The sequence below is a fragment of the Artemia sp. Qi Xiang Cuo genome, chromosome 8 (assembly GCF_049724085.1).
Source record: "Artemia sp. Qi Xiang Cuo chromosome 8, ASM4972408v1, whole genome shotgun sequence".
In the NCBI taxonomy this organism is placed as follows: Eukaryota; Metazoa; Arthropoda; class Branchiopoda; order Anostraca; family Artemiidae; genus Artemia; species Artemia sp. Qi Xiang Cuo.
The window spans coordinates 28,140,707-28,147,118 of record NC_142801.1 but is presented as its reverse complement, the minus strand read 5'-3'; positions in this window follow the sequence as shown (position 1 = coordinate 28,147,118).

The following is a 6,412-nucleotide window of genomic DNA, read 5'->3' as shown; positions in this document are numbered from 1 at the left end:
AAAACCACGAACTCCAATGCATTCCAAAAATTACAAAAGCCAAAACGGCGAAATTTGGCCATCCACAGCCTTACCACCGTGTGTTTTCGCTTGTTTTACCTCAAAAATGTACGTACCAACAAGTTAATACAAAAAATTTATTTACCCTAACGTGCACCATGCGTACTAGTCGGCCTCCACTCCAACCCAAAGGGTAGGAAATACGCTAATTTTCCCTTAAATATTAGTGCAAATTTTCATTATTGTAAACAAAGAGTTATTAATCAATCAGAACAACACAGGCAGTCCTTAATATTCCTTCAAATCCTGTACTAAATTTAACAGCTTCAAAACCCAAGGTCCCGAAATTTGAAAGGAAAAATGACGATGTGATTCTCCAGCAAAAATGGTGCTAATTTACCTTAAATGTAAATAATTACTTGTACAATTTAAATGAACCCCAAGTAAAGCGTCAACGCGATACGTTGCAACAATAATCAAAGCCCGTAATTTCCAGACGAAGTTCAAACCACTAAGATTTATGATAGTATAGTCAAACCACATAAGCATAAAGCCCTCGAGTTAAATCGTCTTCACTTTTCATTTCTTCACCCGTGTGATATCGTGTACTCTGAGTTAATTACATACCTATAATTGATAGTCTATTCGCCTAAAAACTAAGAATCAGCTTACCACACCAAAATGTTCCTCAATTATCAAGACCCCCGCAGCAGAAAAAAATTAGGCCTGATAAATGCGAAAAAATGAAAAAAAAAATATAGCTTACTATCAAAAATTTATATTTACGATATATCCTTAATCATATATATGTTCATATATTTCTTATGGAGTGGTAGGTTATAACAAAAAACAAGTAAAATAAGAAACGGCTCAGATCCAAAACCTAAATGAATAAAAGAAGTTAATCGAGAGAAGATTGACTCAAAACGAAAATTATAGTAACCTTAAAAAAACGTAAAAACTAGCTTGCAAGAAAAATGTAAAAATAAGTCCTATATGAAGTCTCTATAAAACGTAAAAATAAGTCAAAATTGCAGAACTTAAAATATTAATTTTGACGCAGACTTTTCAACTTACATAAATGCGATATAATCCTTAATAGGAGATATATCCACAAATACGAGTAAAACCCCCACGGCAGTTTAACCCGGGAGACACAAAAAATAAGCCAAATAAATATTTAAAAAAAAAAAAAAAACCTAAAAGGAAAAAGTATTTTTGGTGGCCCCGCCTATATTTTTAATATAGCCTATTCGATGAAATTAAATTTTTTGTTGGCATAATTAAATATTAATTCACATATCCTCTGATCAAGAGCGACAAACGTTAAAGAAAAAAAAACCTTCCATGAAGCCGAAGTATGTGAAATTATTACCAAAATTCCAAAATATCGTACCAAGAAGTCAAAATTCAAATAGAATTAAGACAAAAAAAAACCGCGCGTTGATTTACTTCTATTTTTGATTGCCAACTATAGAGAATATGTTTCCCTAATAGATAATTGTTGTACCTTAAATTAAAATCGTAACTAACGAGAGCTAAATAACACCTTAGTTTTGCAATAATTAGCAAAAGCCGTAGAACGCTTACAGCCAATAGGCAGAGAATAATATAACCACCAAAAACTGTAAAAATTTGCAGCAATAAGTTCAACCAATTTTACTTTAAATCGAATTGAAGAATAAAAATGAACCGCGCAAGTATATTAAAATCGAACTAACAGGCCTGTCTAAATACTCTAGTTAACAAAATTATTCAGACGTAAGGAATTACAAAAAATAACCGATTGACGCAAAAGGAAGAAAATCCTACCAGAAACTGACGATTAGTCATAAATACTCCTATCACATGATAGTATTTAATAATTTCTACTAATCTTATAAGCCAGTTGCGACCACAGTTCCCAGTAAATCCTTAATTTTCCCCAATAAATAATATGACATGGTAAATCACGTATTATTCACAAAATTTAAGCCTTGTAAAAGGCACAGTATTTAAGAATTCAAAAAAAATGTGCACTCACTAGTGAGCATGTGAGTAACTAAAATTGATAGAACAAAACAGACATTTATACGAAGGATGAATAACTGACGAGTAATTTCTAACGCAATTAAGTGAAAGTAAAAGCCATAAAATAGACTACAACACCTGTGAGGTAATTTAGCCCTTTGTTCGAACGTACACTTCGAACACCCTAAATTAACAAAGATAAATTATCAAACTTTCTCCCTGAATCAAGCTCTTACAGAAGGGTAACCTACTAAAGGTTATGGCGATATGTTCCAATCAAAATTTATGAGCCCTTCCCCCCTTCAGTTGTGCGGCATCTTAGTGGCATCAAAATATAGCATCAACGAATATATTCTAATTTTCATTTGAGAATTATAAAGGAATTAAGTTCATATGGCCTATGACAAACTACGAAACTCTTAAGTGATAACGCCACGAGGTAGAGATGTGAAAAGCATTATAGGCTAGTGTGTTGTTGACGGGCTATGTACTGAATTTTGACTCCCAAATCAGTATCCTTGTTTGTGAGGATTATTCAGCTAAAATTTACTTGATGATAAGGCTTCAAAGGCTGTACATTTGGAAATCAACTTAGAACACGATATTCAGTGGCGTTAACTCCGCCACAGGAGAAGAATGATTTGACACCTTGAAAGTAAAGTTACACTTCAACTCACTTAACTCCCATTAACTAATAATATACAAAGCCGAGAAAAGTAATACTTTAGTCGCGTCACTGCTAAATAAAACATATAATTAAATTAAAAGAAAAAAAAAAACGTTACAGCCTAATAGCTGAATTTTGAATACATTAAAAAATAAGTCTATATTTTCAAAAAAAGGGCCTTAACGAAATTAATTGAAACTATGAATATTAAAAAAAAAGAGAGTGTTTAAAAAGAAAAATTTGCCTCGTTAATCATAGATTAATTAAGAAGAATTTTGCTATGAATGAGGGTTCAAAAATTATAGAGCTCTAATGCCACAGCGAGACCTAATATAAAACTTTGGAGTTCACTCAAGCCGATCTACAGATATCGCACTAATTGAAGTATGCTAGCCTGTAATATAATACAGTCCTTTCCTTAATGTTCAAACTCGAAAACCCACTCGGACCATTTAAAAGATAATTTTTGAAAAAAAAAAACCAGTAGTAACACCTAATGTACTTCTTACGGTAAAAAAAAAAAAAAAAAAAAAAAAAATTTTTTTTCTTTTATTTCAAAAAATCACACTTAAAAAAAGCGAGGCATACTTTTAGCCGAAGAATCAGTAGTAGCCTACCTTACACTTCGAAGGGAAAAAAATTTTTTTTCTCTTTCGGCGATCAATAAAAACTCAATACACATGGAAATTCTAATTCATAAAAGCAAAGTAAAATAGTCAGCGACAACCCAATGAAGTACTCTAGAAATGGAATATGAGCAATAATCCAAATGTCCATATAGTATACGATAATGAATATGGACCAACCCTCAACCCTGAGAGGTTAGAGCCAAGGATTAGCATGGTGTCCATTATCCCACCATGCAATCACTTGACTTTCACCCTCTGTCAAAAAAAAAAAAAGTTACATGGATATGAGACTTAATTGCACAACAAGACGTTGCTTGGCAAACACTACAACCCCTATTTGTCAAATTTCTCGATATGGAAATACAAAAAGCAAATAAGAAACAAGCAAATGTGATAAATGAATGCCCCCCCCCAATCATGGGAAGCCGTTGCAGAGTGGAGATGGCGAATGGTGTCTACATAACATCCCGTTTCCATTTGGCCCTAGCTCTCTCATGAGAAACTACCAGGCAGTTACAGAAAATTGATCATCTCATAATGAGAAACCACAGTTTTGGAATCTGGACAAAACTACCGTAAGTCGTGGGGAGCCGGCGACCAGCTGTTCTGACCTGTGATGCCTTTTATCTCATTCGTCATAATAGTTTGGCCGGGGAACTCTCACGAGAAGACCAACTAATCTCTCTATAAAAAGTGACCCGCGAGAATTACCCTAACTCACCTCTATCATAAGGAAATCATGTGACGACAAAAGTGGAGGTGCAAGAATACGAAATAAAAGAAGACAACGAAGTTTGATGTGTGGGGTGCACTTTGGCACGGTGCAGGGATGCAAGTGATTAAATTTCGTGTTCAGATGCCATGCCGAGGTGTTTCCTTCAAAAATCAACTCAAATAGGAAAAACAACCGATGGATACCAGGAAAGCTAAATACCATAAATTAGAGGAGTAAACTAAAAACAGCTAAAAATAATAACAAATATTGTCAAGTTAAAGGCACCTAATCAATCTATTACTATGCCTTAATCATTATAACCTTTTTCATATTTAGTTGATTTATTTCATAATTACTGATAAATTTTAAATAAGAACACATTTCCAGATACGGTGTGTAACTAACCTTCAACCACTGGTTAAGAGAAACGCCGGAACATGCAACCATACGGTATGTGCTTATATTGAGCCTAAAATCTAGTAAAACAATCAAAATAGTAACTATGATAAGATACCCGAGCCATCAAAAATTAAACAATCATAGACGGGAAAATAGAATCTCATGGAATCTTAAGAGAAGACATAGCGTAGATAATATTAATGCTCCATTAAGGGAATGGGGACTTGTCGATAACTTAATGAAAGAAGAGGAACTTATTAGAACAGTAGAAGATCTTCATTGTCCAAAACTATACTATCTTCTAGAATCTCAAAGAACTATGGTGGAACCAAGAATAATCCTAAGATCAACGGCAAGCCTAGTGCTATATAATTTTAGTGCACGTGTGATGACAAGAACACTAGAACACACTAGACGAAGTGCCAATCTGGCCTTCCGAATCTTAGTGCAACATATCCCAGCAACAAAGTATAGCTCATTGGCTAAATATATTGCCGACAATATTTGGTACGACCAAGACGATAATAATATAACTACAATTTGGACCATTAAGTTTCTCTCCATATTAATAGACCAAGGACATATGTTAGAAGGTGAAAACTTTCTTAAAATCTTATACGTCAATTGTGTAAATAATACATATCTAAATCCGATAAATCCTTCAAGGGGATCCGCAATGTTCCAGGTTGCCCCAAGAGATTACAAAGACATAAAGAAAATAACCCTGAATTTCTTCCAAGAAGATGAAAAGTTTGGAAGAAAAATAGTCCCTGGGTTAGACTTAATGGTGCGTGAGCAATTATGCTGTTGCCAGTCGCACGTAAATTTAAGTTTCTCTTTAGTAAAGATAATAAATGACCCATTGTCTTTATCTCAGTTGTGCCGGAAGGTCATTTGTCAGAATATGCGAAGGAATGACATAATCGCTACTCTGGAAGGCCTGCACCTCCCAAACCAACTTTTAGTGTATTTAATGTACCTAAATATGCCTGAAAACGGTAAAAATGACATAGTATTTGAACTTCAATTTCTCAGCCCAAATGTTTCTTCATGGGAAGATTATCGACTTCTAGATATGCTTAAATCTCCAAATTCAAAGGCGGCACTGCCGGATGATGCACCCATATTGAAATTAAAACCCAACCTTAGTGGGAAAAACTGTATATATAAATAACCTTGTTAAAATGAATGATGAAAGAACCCTATAATATTACCTGAAGTGTTATAACCATGAAAATTGATGAGTATCAAAAAATACATTATAAACCAGTATTGTGTTAATATTTATGGAACTGCGAATTAGTGTAAATATCACAAGGTCTAAATACATTATCAATATATTGACAAAAAGGTAGTTTCTCGAAAATCTCTATACTCCTAAGATTATAATACGACCGCAAAGTCGTTAAACTAGAGTACGGAACTTTAGGAATGATATCATGTTCGAACACACAAATAGCCAGGTGCAAGGTGGCACCAGTGAAAAAGTAGTTCAACTTCAACCTAAAGTTGCCTTGTTTTTCCACACAAAGTAAATATTCATTATTGGTTAACATGGAGCTTTAAGTAAGTTATGGTCGGACGAATTAGTAACCGATGTATTGAGGAAATGCCGGCTAAAAGGTAGTTTGAATTCGACCCAGAGTGTACCATAATCATAACCAATCTTGAAAAAAAAGTAAATCGTAAATTAATCAAAGATCAATGTAAACTACCTTTTGTTTCAGAAAAATGGCCAAGGCAATTATTGATACGGAGTTCATATGCATTAAACATGCCAAAGAGAATGTCATATACTGAGCGGCAATAATTAATGTGGATAAATCAGGGAAAGAAATCTTCGCGAAAAAATGGGATGTCAAGTACGACTTAAGGGGATACGACAAAGGATCATATATCCTTGGGAGTATTTTCTAGACTTAACCCAAATATAGACCAGCAAGAGGCAAATTAGGAATAAAATATAACTGCAGAAAGTGCTAGTAACTTTAC